The following is a 24176-nucleotide window of genomic DNA, read 5'->3' on the forward strand; positions in this document are numbered from 1 at the left end:
GACGGATAACATGCTGGCAGACTGAGGGTTGCCAGCAACGACTTTTGCAGAAGCTGTAGGGACATCGAGGAAGAAGAGACTATAGAACACCTTCTGTGTGTGTGTCCCGCACTAACAGTTAGAAGGAGTTCCACTTTAGGTTCTCATTTTTTTGAGAAACTGTCGGATTTAGCGGATGTGAACATTCGCAAATTGTTGGGCTTTTTAAAGCGATCTGGATGGTTCAACGGTATGAACTAGAAGGCATCTTCCATCTTTTGTCCCTGTGGTATCACAATGGACGAAAACGTCTAAGTGAAACAGATTGACACTTAAACCTAACCTTACCTAAACAAATGTGGTTAGAGGCAGTGGGGGAACTTGCCTATCAGCGGTGATATTTGGTCAAAAGTCTTTCAAATCTTTCAAAATGTGTTTGTGTTTGCGAATATCTTAGTTTATAGTGATAGTTTCGGCGAATCACTTAAATTTGCTCTCAAACTAGTTTTATGGTTTCAACAGGTTATTGTTTGTGTCGGTTAACTGGTTTTAAATGACTTTTATTTCCATAAAATATTACCCAAAGCAACAGAAAACATTTAGCACCAAATATTTCAAAACAATAAATTTTAACCAACTTTACGAAGAGCCATTTACATTATGCATAAATGATGTCGCTTTACTCTCCTTCAAACTTTGTTAAAATCGATCGAAAATCCGTTTTTCGATGGAAAAGATGGGCGAAAAAAATTGCATCCACCTATTACCGTATATGCTTATAATTTGCATCACTTTTTTATAAAATAAGAAATTCACTAACAATTAGATTTCGAAGAGATTGATTCGTATGTTATTGCAGTTGTAAACTTTTTTTGCGTTTTTAATTTTATATGGTTTATTTGTGTCGACTAATAAGTAATTGATGTCCTTCTCAAAAATGATAATTTTCAAAACATTTGTGAGGTACTATGCCATGTAAAAAAACTTTTCTCCAAAGAGGTGTCGCTCTGCGGCACGTCGTTCGGGCTTGGCTATAAAAAGGAGGCCACTTTTCATTGAGGTTATAACTTGAATCGGACTGCATTCATTGATATGTGTGAAGTTTGTTACGTTTTCTTCGTGAAATATTCATGGAAAAAATTTGCAATTTGCAATGGACAAAATTGGCAATTTACAATGCCACTATGGACATACACTATAGCCAGTAATCGGCTAGTTGTGCGCTCTCAATACTAGGAAGTAACCTCAAAAAACTAAATCTAAGTTAGGAATTCCGTGCTACTTACAAAATCCTTTATTGTTTTTCATACAACGCCCCTAAGTTGGTTCATGTCTGATGTTGTGTCCCCACCAAAGTGCCGTTGTCTGTTAGCCGCGAAAACCGGACAATGACATAGGAAAGGATACAACGTCTCATCATTTTTGCCACGTGATCTACACATACTATCTTTTGCCGTACCGATTTTGCATAAGTGAGCTCGTAGCCCTATGTGTCAAGCTATCATACCGAAAGCTATACTGTCCTCTTTCTTACTTCCATTCGTCCACTCCTCTCACGATCTGCATCTCCCCATTGGATTTGATCTGTCCTACCGACCGTTTCGCTGTTCCACGGTGTTACATGCATTTATATCCCACGTCCTTAACTTGGACGGCGTTGACCCGAAAGGCTTGGAGTTAACAAAGTTTATTGACGTAAGTCCTCTTGCCTTCACTGCCAAATCGTCTACTCGTTCATTATGCATTACTCCGCTGTAGCCCGGCACCCAAACGAGAAGGCGTTGATCTCTTTCGTGCACTCCAATACTGTTCGTGACCTGACCGTCGTAGTTTTTATTGCCCTGATGGCCAGTTTACTCAAGTGACGTCTCAGGTATCCGATCGGAAACCTCTTTTAACCCATCTGGGTCTCCCATCGTCGCCTTGATTATACTGCGATGGTATGACCTGCTCTTATTATCTATCCCTTCTCTCATCGCCTTTAGTCTCATAGCCACAGCGACTGTCTCCCACTTAATCTGGACAATCTGAATTATCTTGCCCAAGTTTTCGTCGGAGTAGTCCGACGAATTTATTACGGAAGCTTGTCGGATTCGGCGATGCCCGTGCTATTCTAAACCTGATGTAGCGATGGTCAGAGAAGGAGTGCTTCATGGAGACCCCCCCAATCCTGAACCTCAACGATTAAAGTTTCCGAACATATTGTCAAATCTCAAACCTCCTCCCTAATCACATTTACAAAGTTAGGGGTGTTAGCACTATTAAGTGTTATTAGATCGTGTTAGATGTACGATCGATCCGAGGGGCGAACATCGATTCTGACCATTAACTTGTTGCAGCAAAGTTCGCACCCGTATTGGTGAGGACATTGAAAAGCTGCAAACACAATAGATGGCAACGGCATACCCCACACGACTGACCCAATTGCTTGATGAAAGCACTCCGTGTCCCTATGATATAACGGCACAGTGGCAAACCATTGTCCACTTCATGGAAAATGCCACGTAATCCGTACTTGGGTACAAAAAGCCTCCCTCAAAAACCCCATGGTACGACCAAGAGTGTCGAAATGCTACTGGCAAACAGATGCTACTTTGGATTATATAGGCAGTTTAGAAGCTAGGCCATTTCTTGACAGACGATGATCACACTATGCAAGACATTGTATGAACCACGAACTGTATGAGCTGTAGGACGACGATAGCATAGTTACACGTATCAAAATACAACAGTTGAGTTGGCTAGCTCATGTTGTCAGAATGAATAAAGAAGATCCAGCGAAGAAGTCTTTTGAAGGCGATCACAATGGTACATGCAAACCGGGATGATGAAAAGCCCGATGGAAAGATCAAGTGGTGGGAGACACTTCGAAACTTGGTGTCAGAGATTTCAGCATGAGCGCAGAAGATCGCTTGGAACGCTATTCTAAGTCCGGCTAAGGGAATATATGTTCTGTCGCAGCCAACTAAAATAAAGTAAGTAAAGGCGCATTTTTTGTCCGATTTTTCTGAAATTTCATATAGCGAGTAGTGTTAGACCCTGTTTAATTCGACCTGGGTCGGTCCAGATTTGGATATAGCTGCCATATAGACCTATCTCCCGATTTAAGGTTATAGTCAAATAAAATAACCAATACAGTCAAATAAAATAACCAATGATAACCAATTTCGCACTACGAGCTTTTGCGGGTTTATTTTCCGATTTCGCTAAAATTGCCATAGTGAGCCCTTTTAAGGTCTTCGACATTCTTGCCCATATCAGATCGGTCTATATTTGGACATAGCATACATATACCGATCTCCCGATTAAAGTTCTTAGGCTCATTATATGTGAGTCTTTTAACCAATGAATTTGGTAAAAAGAGTTGTGTATGTCCCTTACATAGCCTTCCTGAATATGGTGGAAATCGAACTTTATTTAGATATAGCTGCGGTAGGTTCATAAATGATGCCTTTTCCACCATACTACGAAGAAATGTGGTATATATATGTATCTATTCGAGGTGGTGGGTATCCAAAGATCGGCTCGGATGAACTTAATACCCGTTACTTGTTTAGACTTAGCGTGTTAAAACAAAAACACTAAACATTTAAAGACGCTCCTACTTCTCATGCTATTTTGCGTCTTTAACTGCTGTCTTATGCCAAAGTCAATTTCCTAACTTTCAACTATATTTTGACCTTCATTTTAGATTTTTGTAATTAATAAAAAGACTCAAAATTAAGGATATATTAACCAACCATTTAAATAAACAAGTTAAAGCGAAATAAGTTCGGCCAGGTGGGCCTTATCTTGTGTACCCTCCTCAAGTTCTTTGCCCGGTATCTCTTTATAGACAAACAAAGGATAACGGATAAAATTTGCCATGCTATTAAAGCTATGCCAGGTTATAGACTGATTCGGGCCATACTCGGTTTGAATGTTTGAGACCATAAGTCATTGAGCAAAATTTCAGCCAAATCGGATAAGAATTGGGCCCTTTAGGAGCTCAAAAATTAAAATCGGGAGATCGGTTTATGTGGGAACTATGTCAGCTTATGGACCGCTTCAAAGCAGATTTGGCACATATCTTAAAGGTCAGAGAAGAAGTCATTGTACAAAATTTCACCCAAATCGTATAAGAATTGCGCCTTCTAGAGGCTCATGAAATCAAATCTGAAAATCGTTTCATATGGGAGCTATATCAGGTTATAAGCCGAATTAGACCATACTCGACATAGTTCTTGGAAGTCAAAACAAAACATTTAATGCAAAATTTCAGCTAAATGCGATAAAAATTGCGCACTCTAGAGGCTGGGGAAGTCAAGAACCTTATCCAGCTTATGAACTAATTTACACCATACTTAGCAAAGTTGTTGGAAGTTACAACAAAACAAAATTTCAGAATGGCGCAATCTAAAGGCTCAAGAAGTCTGAGCCTGAGATCGTATTATATGGCAGCTATATCAGATTATGAACCGGTTTTGACCATGCTTGGCACAGTTTTTGGATGTTATAACAAAACACTACTTGCAAAACTTCAGCCATACACATACTGCCTTGTCCCCTTTCTTGTGTACGGGACATAGTATTTCGAGGTTCCAATCATCGGGTATGCGTTTTTCTAACCTCATTGTGTAGATGAGCGGATGCATGCGCTTCATGGGCGTGTCGCCTCCGGTCTTAAACAGTTCAGCCGGCAACCTATCGGCTCCTACTGCCTTATTGTTTTCCAGCCGAATAACTGCTGCGTGGACTTGGAGGTAAAAACATCTATTTAAATCAGTTACCAGAGCCTGTACCAAAGCCATCAGTTTGGTGTTTAATTTTCTTGTAAAATTTTCGAACCACATTCTGGCACCTCAACATCCTGATTCTTTCTTCTTCTTTTTTTTGGTCAAGAGACGTTTCGCCTCTCTCCTTCTCTCCTGATACCTCTTCTTCACCTACTGATTGCAGGGTTGCTCTGTATGCCGCATTCTTGGCTTCAGTAACATCATGACACTCTTGGTCGTACCGTGGGTTTCTTGGGCGAGGCGTCCGGTACCCAAGTACGGATTTCACGGCATTTTCCATGGAGTGGGCAATTGTATGCCACTGTGCCGTTATATCATCGGGATAAGGAGTGCTTTCAGTCGAGTGGAGTATGTCGTTGCCATCTGTTGTATTCGCAGCTTTTCAATGTCCAGCTGCCGTGCAGTGTCAGATCGTACTTTTCTCGCTACACTAAGAAACTTTTGCTGCAACATGGTAATGATCCGAATCGATGTTCGCCCCTCGGATCGATCGTACATCTAACCCGCTGGTTGAATGCCTTCCATCTATCACAAGGTGATATATTTGTTCTTTGCCGCGACGAAGTCTATTAGCCTCAATCCATTATCGGAAGTTTCTTTGTGTAGGTTAAAAGTTCCGACCGTTGGGCCAAAGACTTTTCTTATCCTATTTTCGCATTGAAATCTCCCATCTCTTCTTTTTCTAGGCGCTCGTAGAAAATATCCTTGTCTGTTCGTGCTTGTCTTCCGCCTGGGCATGAGCGGAAATAGGGCTGATGTTGAAGAATTTGGCGTTTGTGCGGATTGTGGCTAGCATTTCCTTCATCGTAGTATTTGAGGAGATAGGTTAACAATATAATATAGAACGGGGGAGAGCCGCCTTTTCAAAATGGAGAGGCTGTGCTCCTGCAGACCAAGACACGAACAAAGCAAGTGCTGGACAGTATGATCTCCATTAGGAGGAGGAGGGAGGGAGATGGGAGAAGGCAATCCTTCTGACACGTTCTTTTTTTTGTGTAGAATATGTTCTCAGTTGTCCTATATGACAGTTTGGTGTTGTTGATATTGCGAGAAGAGTGCACCCGACGCTAAGATCCAAAACACCATTTTTTTGAGTTCTTTCTCGCGATCTACATGTTCTTCTTAACGGAAGGATTTGACCCAGATACTTGGATCCGTATATCAAGAATAAAAGAAAATAATTGCTATACTATTGGAGATATATCAAGTTTCGAACCATAATTGAATTAAATGTTGGAGACCATAATAGAAGTCATTGTGTAAAATTCGAACAAGAATTGCGTGCTTTAGGTGCTCAAGAAGTAAATAGGGAGATCGGTTTATATGGGAGCTGTATTAGGCTATAGATATCTTCAGAACATATTGGACATGTGTGTTCAAGGTCATGGTCGTTGTATAAATCGGATAAGAATTGCGCCCTCTATTACGTTTATATGGCAGCTATATCAGGTTATGGATCGAATTGAATTGGTACAGTTGTTAAAAGTGTTAACAAAACACGTCATCCAAAATTTTAGCCAAATTGGATAAGAATTGCTCTGTGTAGTGGCTCAAGAAGTCAAGGTTCTAGATCGGTTTATATGGCAGCTATATGAAAACATTGACGGATTTGAACCAAACTTAACACAGTTGTTGGAAGTCATAACGAAACACGTGATGCAAAATTTCAGTCAAAACGGATAAGAATTGCGCCCTCTAGTGGCTTAAGAAGTCAAAACCCAAAATCTGTTTATATGGCAGCTATATCAAAACATGGACCAATATGGCCCATTTACAATCTCAACAGACCCACACTAATAAGAAGTGTTGGTACAAAATTTCAAACAGCTAGCTTTCCTCTTCGAAAGTTAGGTTGCTTTCGACAAACAGACGGACGGACGAGCAGATGGAAAGAATGTCATGACGATCAAAAATATAAATACTTAATGGGGTCTTAGACGAATATTTAGAGGAATGACGAAATTATAAGAAGTTTTGTAGTGGCCTAGTGACTGATTGAAAAATGACGAACAAAAGAAGGAAAATATCAGTTTAATATAAGTTGTGTAGTGAATGGACGACAGGCTATCACCCCACTTATGTGGGGTGATTCGATTCGACGACTTAGCCTGCTTATCCAATGTTGTGCAGGGTATCAAAAAGTTGGCTTCGCCCGCCATTAGCCCGTCCTTACTTGTTTTAATTGCAAAGTGATATAACCCGAAGGTACACTAAAAAAAAGTGAACCCATCGTTGAGTTAAATAAAGTTGAACTTCATATAGCGCAAAAGACATTTTTATTAGTTTTTAGTTAATGTATGTCCAAAAAATAATAACTTCATATTAACTTCGTGATAGTTCAACGTTAATTAAATGGAAATAAACTATTCTTTATTCCGTACATATGATGAACCATTGAATATTACATTTTTAAGTGAATTTAAAATATTGAATGGAATAAAATGTTGGAAATTTTCCTGTGTGTTAATACATCTGCACAAATTTATTGCAAAATCTCTTCTTCAATTCCGTTTAATCTTAACTAATCCGGCCGAAATAATTATTTTAATTGTAAATACACTATACATTTTCATAATAAAATTTAGTTTTTTATTCATTCATTTATTCAACACTCGTTTTGTTTTGTGTTTATTAATATTTTTCATTTATTCACTTTGCGAATATGTATTTAATATATATTAACAATTCAAATAAAAACATTCACAATTTAAGTTCTCAGTGGCTTTGAGAAATTCACAATTATATAAAATCAGCAAAGAGGAAAGCACCATATTAATTTTCATAGAAGCTCCGTTACGCCATATCCACAATATTTTTTGATTCACAGCTAAACTATTGAAAAGAAATGTAAGTGTTAAGAATAGATACATGGTTTTATTTTTAGTCTAATAGTTACCAAAAAAAGGCGTGCATCAGGCTGTAGTTATTAGTGTAAATCGTTCGAGAAAACACCTGCGTAAATATATTCCATAGCTGCACAAAATGTAATTTGCATTTCAATTTAAAAAGTTCCTGTAACAAGGTTAAATAAAAACAAGTAAGAGCGTGCTAAGTTTGGCTGGGCCGAATCTTTTATTCTCTCCACCATGCATCGCATTTGTCGAGTTCTTTGCGCGGTACCTCTTTAGGCAAACAAAGAATAATGAATAAGAACTGTTATGCAATTGGAGCTATATCAAGTTATAGTCCGATTCGGACCATAAATGAATTGAAATTTGTATGGGTTCTGTATCAAGCTATTGATCGATTTAGACAAAATTGGATACGTATGTTGAAAGTCATGGGAGAAGACGTTGTACAAAATTTCTGCCTTTCGTCATAATCCAATAAAAAATGGATAATTTATGCCTCCATAGCAGCTATATCGAAAAATGGTCCAAATTCGGTAAGGACATTGAGTGGTCTAATAAATACAAATCACTGTTCAATTTTGTTGAACAAAATATTGGTCTTTTTGGCAGCTACATCCAAATATAGACCGATCTGAAGTCAAGTCAAGTCACTCTGTAAAATTTCAACGAAGACAGAAAAAATGTTAAAGGCTGATTTTGCTTTTTAAATAAGAATTTGTAGCAGTCATAAACCTTTAAGGTTTCTAAGAGCATTTTATTTTGGGTTTCTAACATGCATCTATAATCCTATACAAAGTGAAGTCAGAAACGCTTATATTATTCTAAGTTTTTAATCGAGTGAGGATTGCACGACTGACAAACAACTTGTTTAAATCGCACCCTTATAATTGCATTAAGTCTAGGCTTGTATTAGTGAGCAGTTAATAGATTTAATTATCTCTGTTAAAAAATCTACAACCTAAGTTTAAAACTTATATTTGATTTAAATTTATACAATACTACTCAAGTTTGGGAAATTCGTAAACTATTTTGAACGAATATTTATTCAATTTGAAGAATATTGGTTTGTAATATATATTGAACGCAAAATAACAACATGTTTGTATTAGGTAAATAAAATTAAAAAAAGAAACTTGGATCAGCAAAATGACTTCCCAAACCCAAGTTTATGAACTATTTGCCACTAATAACAGATGAGTAAAACTTACTAAAATCGCGCAATTTTTCATTGTATTAATCATAATTTAACCAAATCAAATTAAAATTGGCAAACTAATTTCAACGAAGTTTTTTACCTTATTTTATGCGTACCATTTTTCTCAGTGTAGGCTATGCTAAGCATTAACAAATTAAACAATCGTACCGTATCTTACTGAAGACATGCAAAATATTGAATTCCTGTGAGTTTATTCATTATTTATGTACGAGTATTATATGAGTTAGTACATTTTCCATATTCACTGAGGTCCGGCTTGTCAATAAAATTATGTCTTAACGCATTACCAAAAGAATATTTAATCTGAAATTTTTATTGGTATCTCTCTGCTGCACACCGTAGATCATTGTCATTGTTGCGTTAATTTCTTGTCAATACATAAATTCCATCGCACAATCTGTGCAAAAGGAATGTTAAACGTTTCCATTTTCGTATTGGCTTTGTAATTTCGTCGTTTATTCAAAGAATTTTGTTTGTTGTCAGAAATGAAATGTAGTCATATCAAAACAAATTATTATGATTATATTAGAGTTCAATTGAACATTTTCAAAATTTTCGTAGTGCATATTGAATTTATTGTTTCCAAATTGATTTAGGTGGAAAGTTTCTAATACTATTAAAAGGTCGTAAAAATCTTAAATACATGCCCTTCTCTATTTCAAATCAAATTAAAATTAAATTTCAAATTAAAAAGAAGGCCACCGTTGCGCTGAGGTTAGCATGTCCGCCTAAGACTCCGAACGCCCGGGTTCAAATCTCGGCGTTAACATGTAAAAACTTTTTTAACAAGTGGTGCCGCTATGCGGTGCGCCGCACAGTGCTACCAAATCGAAAAATCTTTGAAATAAAGCTGGAAATTCTGAACGGATAGAGATATGTACACAAAACTTTACATGGTCATTGTGGAGGTTTTCCAATAAGTATACAAAATTTGGGGACCATAGTGGGTCCAGAAGCTGGTCCATGGAGCTTGACGGTTGTCACATCGAGTATGTCAAATTATGTTCTGCTTGCCAAACAGACATTTATGGACCGATCGGCTTGATTGCTTTTAAAAGATAGAGCTCGTAAAACCCTACAAAATTGCGGATATATCCAGTACATATCTAACGGTTTATGAGTCATTGGATTTACAACATTTGTTTTTTTGAAAATTTTTGTCAATGTATGGTCGGTGTGTCGAAAATTGTGAGGCTATTTGGAAACCAATTGAAAATTTTTAGTCATCGTTATAAAGGTTACAAACTTTTACGAGTATTAAGAAAAATTGTGCAAAATGTACCTTCCTATCAAAAGTTATTTATTATTATTTCCTTCTTAACTTTTTTTCCAGAGGGTATTATTTTCTTTCATATGTTTTAAAGGGGACAAAATGTTGATGCGATTAATGTTGCGTAAGTTCCGATTTGACCATCTAATATATATGTTAATTCCGTCCCAAAAATGAAAATTTTAAGACAACAATTTTTTTCTCAAATTTCTTACATCGCACAGCCACCGATTCCAATGTTCTTAACACTTTCAAGTAGACTCACATTTCTGCTTACAAACTGCAAAGGTTACTACGACCTAGCTATGAACGTGCAAGAAACAGCGTGTTTACTAAAAAGACTCATTTTAGCGAGGTTTGTACCTTATTTTGGCCAGTTGGAACGCTTTTTATAACATATTAGAAAATTTATTTTTTCTTTATCTGCATACTGTGAAAAAATATGATTATATCTTTATGCGTTCTAATTTTATAGCTCCTCAAAGTTACCAAAATAATTCTTCAAAAGCAAAGATTATTTTTTGTTGTATTGTATGGGTATAGGTCCATGAAAACGCAAATATTTAATGTTTTTTCTTTATTTCACTTCAATATTTCTGTAGATTCCGTCTTCCATTTTCAAGGATTTAATGAGTTGTTACACGAACTATTGTCTGTTGGCAACTGGTTTTTCGATTTTGCCCCAATTATATATTATTGTTCGGAAGTTTCCGCGCAATTTTTTAATTTTCCAAAAACGTATAATACATGTATAAAAGGTGTAAGGTTCTCCACCTTATTTTATTGCAAATTGCTAACCTCAGGTGAAAAATTCTTCCAAAGGTGTCAAACAATCTTTTGATTTGCGAAGATATATTTTGATTTGCGAAGATATTTCTCGACCGATTTTTAACTTATGTACAGATTCATTGCTTACAAAATTTTTAATAACTTTGCTGTATCATATTTTGAAATCCAATTTTTCAGTCAAAAGTTATGCGGGTTAGAAATCGAAGTGACCAACTTTCAAGCCCCACCGATCACACCTGAACATTGACTATGTGAAGTTTCGTGTACATATCTTTATCGCTTAAACACTAATCGGACTGCACTCATTGATATGAGAAAAGAAGCCTCTGTTCCTTAATGGAATGTTCATAGGAAATGTAGTAGTAATTGAAGATCATAACAAGGAGGAAAATTGAATTGCAATCTGTAGGTGGTCAAGAATTAAGTTCTGTAGATTGGTTAATGTAAATCAGCTATATCAGATTTTGAACCGTTTTGCACTATAATTAGCAGGGATATTGGAAGTTATAACATAAATCAATCTACACAATGCGAGAAAATCAGATGAGAACGCCCATATGCATATTTACTAAGTTATAGGCAGTGTATGTTGGAAATAGTTACATATGTATTCGTGAAGAATGTCATTCAAACCGGGTGAATATTACGCTCTCTAGACCTTTAAAAGCTAAAGAATTCAAAATCGTTCATATGAGAGCTATGTATGTAGAGTCGAACTCTTCTCTCTCTTCGAATTGTTCGCTGTAACAAATAAAAATTGAGAACACAACCTTTTTCAACCACCCTATTTTAACCCTTCTATAAAGAACTTCTCTATAACGATTTTTATACCCTCCACCATAAGATGGGGGGTATACCAATTTCGTCATTCTGATTGTAGCTACTCGAAATATTCGACTGAGACCCCATAAAGTATATATATTCTTGATCGTCGTGACATTTTATGTCGATCTAGCCATGTCCGCCCGTCCGTCCGTCCGTCTGTCTGTCGAAAGCACGCTAACTTCCGAAGCAGTAAAGCTAGCCGCTTGACATTTTGCACAAATACTTATTATTAGTGTAGGTCGGTTGGTATTGTAAATGGGCCATATCGGTCCATGTTTTGATATAGCTGCCATTTAAACCGATCTTGGGTCTTGACTTCTTGAGCCTCTAGAGAGCGCAATTCTTTTCCGATTGGAATGAAATTTTGCACGACGTGTTTTGTTACGATATCCAACAACTGTGCCAAGTATGGTTCAAATCGGTCCATAACCTTGTATAGCTGTCATATAAACCGATCTTGGGTCTTGGCTTCTTGAGCCTCTAGAGGGCGCAATTCTTATCCAATTTGAATGAATTTTTGCACGTAGTATTTTGTTATGATATCCAACAACTGTGCCAATTATGGTTTAAATCGGTTCATAACCTGATATAGCTGTCATATAAACAGATCTGGGGACTTGACTTCTTGAGCTTCTAGAGGGCGCAATTCCTATCCGATTTCGCTGAAATTTCGCAAGACGTTTTTATTGTTACTTTCAACAACTATGTCAAATAAAGTACAAGTCGGTTCATAACCTGATATAGCTGCCATATAAACCGATCTAAAGGTCGCAATTATTATCTGATTTGCCTGAAATTTTGTACGACGGATTCTTTCATGACCATCAACATACGTGTTTATTATGGTCTGAATCGGTCCATAGCCCGATACAGCTCCCATATAAATCGATCTCTCTATTTTACTTCGTGAGCCCCAATGGGAGCAATTCTTATTCGAATTGGCTGACATTTTACACAGGTCTCCAGGTCTCGCTCTAATAGCAGAGCAAATCTTTTATTATATCCTTTTTTTTGCCTAAGAAGAGATGCCGGGAAAAGAACTCGACAAATGCGATCCATGGTGGAGGGTATGTAAGATACGGCCCGGCCGAACTTAGCACGCTTTTACTTGTTTTAAAGCACATGTTGAAATTCCCACACAAACCAATCTCTCTAATACGAATATTTGGCATTTTTTTTATTGAAGGTTACACAAAAAAGGGGGACAAAATGAAACAGACAGCCACAAAATAAAAATACAAATACGTTACATTTTTAAAGATCACTGTGCCTTGTTCTACGTTTACAACCAGAGAGGGTCTGTCAGAAACTGTGACGTTTATGACATATATTTCCGACGTATAATACATAATACATACATGTCGAAAACATCGTAAACCTAGTTAAAAAACAAGTAAAAGCGTGCTTATTTCGGCCGGGCCTAATCTTGGGAACCCACCACCATGGATTCTGCTAAAAAATGGGAGCCCCCTGGTTACAGACCGAATTGGACCGTACTTGGCGCAGATCAGAGTCAGTCAGATCGGGAGATGGGTTTATATGGGAGCTATATCATGTTCATTACCGATTTGGACCGTACTTAGCCCAGTTGTTGGAAGTCATAACAGAACACTTTGTTTGTGCATAGTGTTCTGTTATGACCGATTTGGACCGTACTTGGCACAGTGGTTGAGAATCATAACAGGACACTACGTGCAAAATTTCAGCCAAATCGGATGAAAAGTGTGTGTTCCAGTGGCTCAAGAAGTCAATTCGGGAGATCGGTTTATATGAGATCTATATTATTGTCTTGACCGATTTGGACCGTACTTTGCACAATTGTTTGAAGTAATAACAGAACATACATGCAAAATTTCTGCAAAATCGGGCAATTGCGCTGACCCGCCCAAATCGAATCTGACGAAAACACCCCCCAAGCAGGACTTATTTACTGGCCATTGCAATATGGGGATTAAATCAAAATATTTGAGTGCAGAATACGAATCTTATATCCAGATGTGGGGCCAAGTATTTGGGGGGCCGCCCATCCCCGAGAACATACCCCAAAGAAGACAAATTTACGGCCATAGCAATATGGGACTCAAATGAAAGGTCTTTGGAAGTAAAGCACGAATCTGATATCAATGCTCGGAAAAAGTGCGTATGGGGCCACCACACCCCCATAACACCACCCAAATAGAAGTTTTTGCTAACTATTGCAATATGAGGCTGAAATAAGAGGTATTTTAGAGTAAAACACGAATATGACATATATTTGAAAGGCCATGTCATTGAGTAGCCGCTCCATCCTCCAAAACATCCCAAACCGGTTATGTTTTCCGACTGAGGAAATATGTGGCCCAAATAAAAAGTATTTGGGAGTAGACTACGAATCTGGTATCAACATTAGGGACCAACTGTCTAGGGGACGTCCCACCACCATAACAACTCCCAAATAGGACATATATGCTCATCAAGACAATTTGGGTGTTCAAGATAATGGAGCTTGACATTTATAGTTTTTAGGGCCCATACCCCAAACCGGGCATATTTGCTGGGTTTTTCAATAAGGGGTGTAAGTGAATAGTATTGAGATTAGAAAACGAATTTGATATCCAATTTTGAGGCCAATGGCACTATGGGGTTCAAATATATGAGTCGTTGCTGATATATTTTCAGGGCTTAGTGTTTGGGAGACCACCCCACTCCCCAGAACATTGATATCCAAATGTAGGACCATGTATTTAGGGCATCACCCATTCCCCAAAACACCCCCAAAGGGTAAAAATTTTTCGACCAAGCCTATATGTGTCTCAAACGAAAGGTATTTGAGATTAGAAAACGAATTTGATAAACAATCTGGGGCCAAGTGTTTGGGGCATCCTGTAAACTCCCCTCAAAATAAATTGCTATATGGGGTTTAAATAAATGGTATTTGAGAGAAGAGCACGATGCTGATATATTTTCAGGGCCAAATGTCTGGGGGACCACCTGACCCCCGAAAACACCCCTAAATCAGACATCATGAGAATATCGGGTTGAAATAAAGTATTTTAAGAATGGAGTACACCATACATCCAAACTAAAATTCGTAGACCAATAAAGATCATATGGGATTCAGATAAAGGCACTTATATTGTTAAACTGTTTGTCAAGCGATATACTTGTCAAGCGTAGCATGGTATTTCTAAAAGCTCTTGAATTGTCGAAAATAAAAATTTCAAGGAAAATTTTGTTCCATAAAAAGTAAAAGAAGGCGGAGCGGGCCCGGTCCAGATAGTAAATACTAAAGTACATGTCGCATTTTTTATCTGATATACTTAAAATTTACACAAGCGACTTTTTCGTTCCAGAGACGTGTGATATCGAAAGTGAAATAAATCTGTTTATGTTTCGGTAAAGCTCCTATATAATCGTATAATGTGGCCATTTTTTAAACGCTAATCACAAATTGTGTTAATTCAAGAACATACCTAAAACGCCATTTACCATTTCACATGACACTTCCTCTCATGTCATGCATTGAATAACCCATGTCTTTGTCGACAGCTGTCCAAAATATAATTGACGAAAACTCATAATTTATTGTTTTTTTTCACACAAAAATGTTTATACGTATTTTGTTGTGAGACTTTTGCCCATATTCACAAAACTTATTGCAGCTTAAAAGTACCTTTATTTGACAGATGTCCTTCAAAGAACTGGGAGGCCACCGTAGCGCAGAGATTAGCATGTCCGCATATGACGCTGAACGCCTGGGTTCGAATCCTGGCAAGAACATCATAAAAAAAATTTCAGCGGTGGTTTTCCCCTCCTAATGCTGGCGACATTTGTGAGGTACTGTACCATTTGATATGGCAGCCGTGTAAAAACTTCTCCACAAAGAGGTGTTGCAATGCACACGCCGTTCGGACTCGGCTATAAAAAGGATTCCCTTATCAGAAGTTTGCCCCTGCTCATTAATGGAATGTTCATGGGCAAATTTGCAATTTGTCTTTAAAGAACTGTCAAATAAACCTACTTTAATGCTGCCATAAGTTTAGGGAATATTGGCAATCCTACGTATGAGCGTTAAGGCGTTAAGTTCGGCCGAGTGGGACTTTGGATACCCACCACCTCAGGTATATATTCAAACCACCTTTCGTCATAATCCGGTGAAAAATTCATAATTTATGCCCCCATAGCAGCTATATCGAAATATGGTTCGATTTGGACCAAATTCGGCATGGACATTCAGTGGTTTAATAAGTACAAGTCATTCTTCAATTTTGTAGAACAAAATATTGTTTTTTTGGTAGCTATATCCAAATATAGACCAATCCGAACTATATACGACACGGATGTCGAAAAGCCTAATATAAGTTAATCTGTCAAATTTCAGCGAAGTCGAATTATATATGCGCCTTTTATGAGGCCAAGACTTTAAATCGAGAGATCGGTCTATATGACAGCTATATCCAAATCTGGAACTATCTGGACCAAATTGAAGAGGGATATCGAAAACCCTAAAACAACTCATTGTCCAAAATTTTGGCGACATCGGACAGTAAAAGCGCCTTTTCTGGGTCAAAATCCATAAATCGAGATATTGGTCTATATGGCAGCTATATCCAAATCAGGACTGATCTGGGTCAAATTGCAGAAATATATTGAAGAGACAAACGTAACTCACTATCCCAAATTTCGGTAACATCGGACAATAAATGCGCCTTTTATGGCCCCAAAACCTTAAATCGAGAGATCGATCTTTGTGGCAGCTATATCTAAATCTGTACCGATATGGGACAAATTGTGTTGACATCGGACACAAAATGTGTCGACATCAGACAATAAATGCGCCCACAACCTGAAATCGAGAGAATGTTGATTGGACAGCTATATTCAAATATAGACCGATCAGGACCAAATTACGGAAGTATGTCGAGTGGCCTAACACAACTCACTGTCCCAAATTTTGGCAAAATTGAACAATAAATGCCCCTTCTATGGGCCCAAGACCTTAAATAAAGAGATCGGTCTATATGGCAGCTATATCCAAATCTGGACCGATATGGGTCATATTGAAGAAAGATGTCGAGGGACCTTACACAACTCACTGTCCCAAATTTTGGCAAAATCGGACAATAAATGCGCCTTCTTTGGGCCCAAGACCTTAAATCGGGGGATCGGTCTATATGGCAGCTATATCCAAATCTGAACCGATCTGGGCCATATTGCAGAAGGATATCGAAGGGCCTAACATAACTCACTGTCCCAAATTTTGGCACAATCGGACAATAAATGTACCTTCTATGGGCCCAAGACCTTAAATCGAGCAATCGGTATATATGGCAGCTATATTCAAAGCTGTACCGATCGTGGTTAAATTAAAGAACGATGTCGAGGTACCCAATATCGGTTTATATGGCAGCTATATCAGGTTATGAACCGATTTGATTCATACTTAACACAGTTATTTGAAGTGACACTATGTACCATACCACGTGCAAAATTTCAGTCAAATCGGACGATAATTGTGCCCTCTAGAGATTTTAGAAGTCAAGACCCAAGATCGGGTTATATGGCAGCTATATCAAAACATAAACCGATTTGACCTTTTACAACGACAGACAAACAAGTAGAAGTGTTCGGCCGGGCCGAATCCTTTATACGCTCCACCATGGATCGCATTTATAGAGTTATTTTCTTGGTATCGATTTTTAGACAAATAAAGGATGAAAGAAAACAATTTATTTGTCCGTCTGTCCGTCGAAAGCACGCTAACTTGTGAAGGAGTAAAGCTAGCCGCTTGAAATTGTGCACATATACTTCTTATTAGTGTAAGTTGTTTTGGATTATAAATTGACCATATCGGTCCTTGTTATGATATAGCTGCCATATTAACCGACCTTGGATCTTGCATTTTTGAACCACTAGAGGGCACAATTCTGATCCGATTTGGCTGAAATTTTGCACGAGGTGTTTTGTTATGACTTGCAACAACTGCGTAATTATTGTCGATTTGGATGAAATTTTGTGCAACGGCTTTTCCGAGGACCTTTAACATACGTGTCAATTATGGTCTGAATCGGTATATAGCCTGATGACGCCTATGACGCTGAACGCCTGAGTTTGAATCCTGGCGAATCCCCTCCTAATGCTGGCGACATTTGTGAGGTACTATACCATATGAAAACAAGTAAAAGCGTGTTAAGTTCGGCAGGGCCGAATCTTGGGAACCCACATACATAAATAATTTGAACCGTGCGTGACACGGTTGTTAGAAGTTGTAACAGACAGCTATGTACGAAATTTCAGCCCAGTTGGATGAAAATCGAGGCTTACAGGGGTTTGAGATGTTAAATAAGGAGATCGGTTTATATGGTAGTTATATCAGGTTATACACCGATTTGGACCATACTTGTCACGATTGTTGGAAGTCGTAACGGAACACTATTTGCAAAATTTCGGCCCAATTGGTTAATAATTGCAGCTTCTATGAGCTCAAGGAGTCAAGTCGAAGGACCACTTTATATGGAAGCCATATTCAAATCTAAACCAATATGTCAAATCAATAAGAAATATCTGTACAAAATTTCGTGCAGCTAGCTCTACGCGTTTGACCGCTATCGTGATTTCCACAGACAGATGGACTCGACGATGGACGGACATGGCTAAATCGACTAAGAATGTCAAGACGATCAGGAAAATTTATTTTTTATGCGGTCGCAGATCAATATTTCTATGGCAGACATGTAAAAACTTCTTCCCAAAGAGGAGACGCACTGCGGCACGCCGTTCGGACTTGGCTATAAAAAGGAGGAGGCTATCATTTAGCTTGAACTTGAATCGGACAGCACTTAAATGTTCATGGGCAAATTTGCATTACTCATTGCGAAGATATTGGTGATAAAGAAAAGTAGCAAAACAAATAAAGATCCCCCCACATTTTGCAGCCAATTGAATAATTGAACACAAGCTTAACAGTCACATATATATGTCACATTGGATAGGATCATCAAACACACTAGTTTTGGTTAGGTAAGGTTGCAGGCTTTACAGTTTGTTGATTTCGGAAGGGGGCCGACCCTCCAAAGGAGGCGGACCCCTTTACCCAAAAACACCACCCAAATCAAAAGTAGACCGATCGGGTCAATTTGAGTATAAAGTAAAAGGTATTGGAAAATAGAATACGAATATGGTATCAAAATTTGGATCTAATTACCCATCGGGCCGCCCCAACCCTAAAATTCACCCAAACAGACACATTGAGCATTCATGTCAATATGGGAAAGGTATTCGGGAGTAGATTACGAATCTGGCATACAAAATCAGATCGAAGTATAGGGGATTAACCTACCCCCCAAAAACAGATTGTGTAAGTTTTTCTGTAAGGAATCGTAGGCTATATAATTTTTAGATATGGAATGGGGGCGGTCCCTCCCCCTTACCTCAACAACGCCATCCAAAACCAAAAGTGGACCAATAGGCACAATATATTTATCATATGGAAGGTATTGGAGACTAAAAAGAGAATATCGTATTAAAACTTGGGTCCAAGTACCCAGCGGGCCTTCCCAACCCAAAAACTCCTCTAAACAGATTTATTCGACGTTCATGTCAATATGGGCCTCAAATGAAAAGTATTCGACAGTAGATTACATATATGGCATAAAACGCAGTTCCCCCAAATGGGCATATTAGCCGACCATGTCTATATGGGACTCAAATAAAGGGTATTAGGGAGTAGATTTCGAATATGCGTTAAAATTTGAGTTCAAGTCTATGTGGCGCTTTTCTTTCCAAAAATAAGTCAAATAGGTTGATTGACCCATTATGACAATATGGGACTCAAATGAAAGGTATTTGAGAGTAGAAAGCGAATTTGATATCCAATTTTGGAGCCAAGTGTTTGGGGGTACGCCCTAAAGCGCCCCCTTAACTTAACTTAATTTCCGATTTTAGCAATATGGAGCTCAAATCAACGGTATTTGGGAGTAAAGAACGAATTTGATATCTGTTTTCAGGGCAAAGTGCCAGTGGCCGCCCTGCCTCAAAACACCCTCCAAACATTTCATAAATAATGACCATGGCTATATGGGGCTCACATTAAATGGATTTGGGAGTGCAGCACGAATTTGATATCCATATTTGAGTCGAAATGTCTGAGTGCCATCCCTCGCCTAAAAAGCACTTCTCATTGCCCTGATTTTCAAAACCACTAGATCTCGGAGATTGGTAATGCGATTCGTTCGAAATTTTTTTGCACTCTCACAGTCAAAACGAAACAAGGTTTCTACTGTTGGGGTCGGGTGCCTCGGGGACCGCCCAAAACCCGAAAAATGGGTATATAGACCAATCACGACAATAGAAAGAAAAATCTAATTTGAAAAGCCATATGTTTGGGGAACCCGAAAACAAGTCCATATTATATAAAAGCTATTTGATGTTTAAATTGATTGATTTTCGGGAAACCCGATACCCGGTAGAAAGTCCCTGGGGTCCATCCCACCCTCAAACAGAATTTATTTACCGATCATGCCATTATGGGGCTCATATGAAATGTATTTGAAAGCAGAGCACGAAGCGTATATATACATTAAGGGCCAAGTGTCTATCTAAACCGAAAATATTTACTAATACGATAGTATAGGACCCAAAAGAAAGGTATTTAGGAGTGGAGTAATAATTTGCCCAGGAAACGAGAAAGGGCTCACTTCTCTCACATCAATGAAAGCTTTTCGATTCAAGTTTAAACTCAATGATGAGGGACTTTTTATTATAGCCGAGTCTGAATGCGGTGCAGCAGTGAGACATTTCTTTTGGGGAGAATTTTTTACATGACCATGCATGGCAAATGTCGCCAGCAATAAGAGGGGATCACCACTTATTTAAATTTGGTCCGATGTTAGCGCCAGGATTTGAACGCAGGCGTTCAGCGTTATAGGCAGACATAGGCTACAGTGACACGATTCCTAACCCTAAATGATATCAGAGAGTTACAGAAGGCGCAGCGAAGCGGGGCCGGTTCGGCTAGTACAAAATAAAATTAGTTGAAGGGCACAATATTATTCTACATACCAAACTTCTGTCAAACCAGCAAAAATTAAAACTCCAAGAACCGAACAAGGCTAATCGAGAGCTATACCAGCTTGTGGACCGATTTGGACCGTACTTGGCACTGATGCTTGGAAGTCATAACACAATGCCATGCGCAGAATTGCAGCCAAATCGGACAACAATTGCGGCTTGTAAGGACTAAAGAAGTCAAATCGGGAGTTCGGATTATATGGGAGCTATATTAGGTTATATCATCATACTTGGCACAGTTAATTGAAGTCATAACACAACACTTTGTGCAAAATTTCATCCAAATCAGACAACAATTACGGCTTGTAAGGACTCAAGAAAGCAAGCCGGGAGATCGGTTTATATGGAAGCTATATCAGGTTAAAGCCGATTTGAACCGAACTTGGAACAGTTATTAGAAGTTATAACAAAACACTAATTTCAGCCGAATTGGATAACAATTGCGGCTTCCAGGAGCTTAAGAAGTCGAATTGGAAGATCGGTTTATATGGGAGCTATATCAGTTTATACTAGATTTACGGGTTCGACCATTTCGACCGACGGACGGGTTGAATGACTATGGTGGTGGGTATAAAAAGTAACCTCGAAAAAGAAAATATTGTATAAGTTAGGAATTCCGTGCTGCTTACCAAATCCTTAATTGTTTTCCATACCACGCCCCTATGTTGGTTCATGTCTGGTATTGTGTGCCCAGCTAAGTATTGGTGTCTTTAAGCCGCAAAAGCCGGGCAATGACATAGGAAATGCTCCAACGTCTCATCATCTTCCCACATGCCCTACTCATGCTATCACTTGTTGCACCGGTTTTGCATAAGTGCGTAGTCCTTGTTGTCCCGTAATGATACCAATATCTATACTGACTTTTTTCTTACTTCCTTTTAGTAATAATCACGTCCTCTCACGATCTGGAACTCCCCATAGGATTTTCACCGTCCTATCTACTGTTTCGCTGTTCCACAGTGTTACATGTGCGTTCGTCGTTCACGCCCTTAACTCGGACTTTGTCGACCCGATTTCCAACAATTGCTTCTCTAGGTGTAAGGGTATAGGGCACTACGTCCTTCCTTTCCAATATCACCAGTAATTTCTTTATGTAGAAAAGTCCCCAGAGACAATGCTGGTAAATTCACTTTGCTTTATTATACTTTCCTCCACTTGATTCGAAAACCTTTGAACTTTGTGCGTTATTGTGGTCCTTATTGAAGTTGGCCTCTTTTCAGGTCGACACATGACCATTGTGTGAAGCACAATACCTTTTTCTAGAAAATGTAAATCAGTAATTGGTTGCAATGAAGGCAAAGGAAGGACGAATTGCACTCGGGATGCAATGAGGATGTGATATTGTGAAGCTTCAAGTGCAAGTTCCTTCTATACGTATTGGAGTTTGTGCCTTTTAAAAGTGTTTTCATGGGTATATGCGAATGTAAAATCAACCCCAAAATAGATATATTTTTGCGTATATTTAAACATGAAAACAATAACTGAATTAAGAGGAACCCAAACTGTATATGAGACATTTCTACACAAAAATACAAACCAAAATTTGACCTATTCAACATGGTATTGATTTTTCAAACAAAGCGTTAATAGCTATGGTTGCCCAAAAAGTAATTGCGGATTTTTTAAAAGAAAGTAAATACATTTTTAATAAAACTTAGAATGAACTTTAATCAAATATACCTTTTTTACACTTTTTTTCTAAAGCAAGCTAAAAGTAGCAGCTGATAACTGACAGAAGAAAGAATGCAATTACAGAGTCACAAGCTGTGAAAAAATTTGTCAACGCCGACTATATGAAAAATCCGCAATTACTTTTTGGGCAACCCAATATTATTATTTTTGACATAGAAATTCGATTTTCCTTTGAATCGCGGCAAGTGATCGGTAAACAAGGCATACGTTGCTTATCTAATACTAATCTAGTCATTCCGTTTGTAACACCCCGAAATATTGATCTAGAACCCCATTAAGTATATATATTCTTGATCGACTCGTCATTCTGAGTCGTTCTATCCATGTCTGTCTGACCATCCGTCTGTCGGTCGAACGCGTAAAGCTAGCCGCTTGAAATTTTCAAAATGCAAAAGCAAATGTTGCCCATGAACATTCCACTAAGGAACAGGGGCAAACTTCTCACATATCAATGAGTGCTGTCCGATTCAAGTTAAAGTTAAATGATAAGGGGCCTCCTTTTTATAGCCGAGTCCGAACGGCGTGCCGCAGTGCGACACCTCTTTGGAGAGAAGTTTTACATGGCATAGTACCTCACAAATGGCTAGCATTAGGAAGGGAAAACCACTGCTGAAAATTTTTTTCTGATGGTCTCGCCAGGATTCGAACCCAGGCGTTCAGCGTCATAGGCGGACATGCTAACCTCTGCGCTACGGTGGCCTCCGCTTGAACTTGAACTTTTCACAGTTACTTAATATTGATGTAGGTCGTTGGGGATTGCAAATGAGTCATATCGGTTCAGATTTGGATATTGGTCCCATTTAAACCGATCTCCCGATTTGACTTCTTGGGCCCATGAAAGCGCCAATTTTTGTCCGATTTGAATGAAATTTTGCATATAGTATTCTGTTATGACTTCCCGATTTGAATTCTTAAGCCCTTACAAACTGCAATATTTTTCTGATTTGGAAAAATATTGTAGTTTGTACATAGTGCTCTCTTATGACTTCCAAACACTATCCAAGCACGGTCCAAATCGGCCTATAACCTGACATAGCTCCCATATAAACCGATCTCTCGATTTGACTTCTTGAGCCCCTGGAAGCCGTAATTTTTGCACTATTTGGAATTTGAAATTTTGCATATTGTGTTCTGCTTCGACCTCCATCAACTGTACAAAGTACGGTCCAAATTGGTCTACAAGCCTATTGAGCCCCTGGGAGCAGCAATTTTTGTCACATTTGGCTAAAATTTTGTACATAGTGTTCTGTTATGACTTCCGACCACTGTGCTATTTAGGTCTATAACCTGATAGAACTCCCACATAAACCTATCTCCAGATGTGACTTCTTGAACCCCTGGAAGCCACAATTTTTGTAAGATTTAGCTGAACTTTTGCATACCATGTTCTTTTACGATTTCCAACAACTGTGCCAAGTACAGTCTAAATCAGTCTATAACCTGATATAGCTCCCACATTTCGAACCGAACACTGATTTTGGTAATAAAATTCAATGATTTGCAAGCGTTGCTCGTTAGTAAGTCTATTCATGATGAAATGTCAAAGCATACTGAGCATCTTTCTCTTTGACACCATGTCTGAAATCCCACGTGATCTGTCAAATACTAATGCATGAAAATCCTAACCTCAAAAAAATCACCCTTTACTTGTTCGGATACTAGAAGCTTTAATTTTTGCTGGTTTGACAGAAGTTTGGTATGTAGAATATAACTATGCCCTTAAACTAAAT

This window comes from Stomoxys calcitrans, chromosome 3 (genome assembly GCF_963082655.1).
Source record: "Stomoxys calcitrans chromosome 3, idStoCalc2.1, whole genome shotgun sequence".
Lineage (NCBI taxonomy): Eukaryota > Metazoa > Arthropoda > Insecta > Diptera > Muscidae > Stomoxys > Stomoxys calcitrans.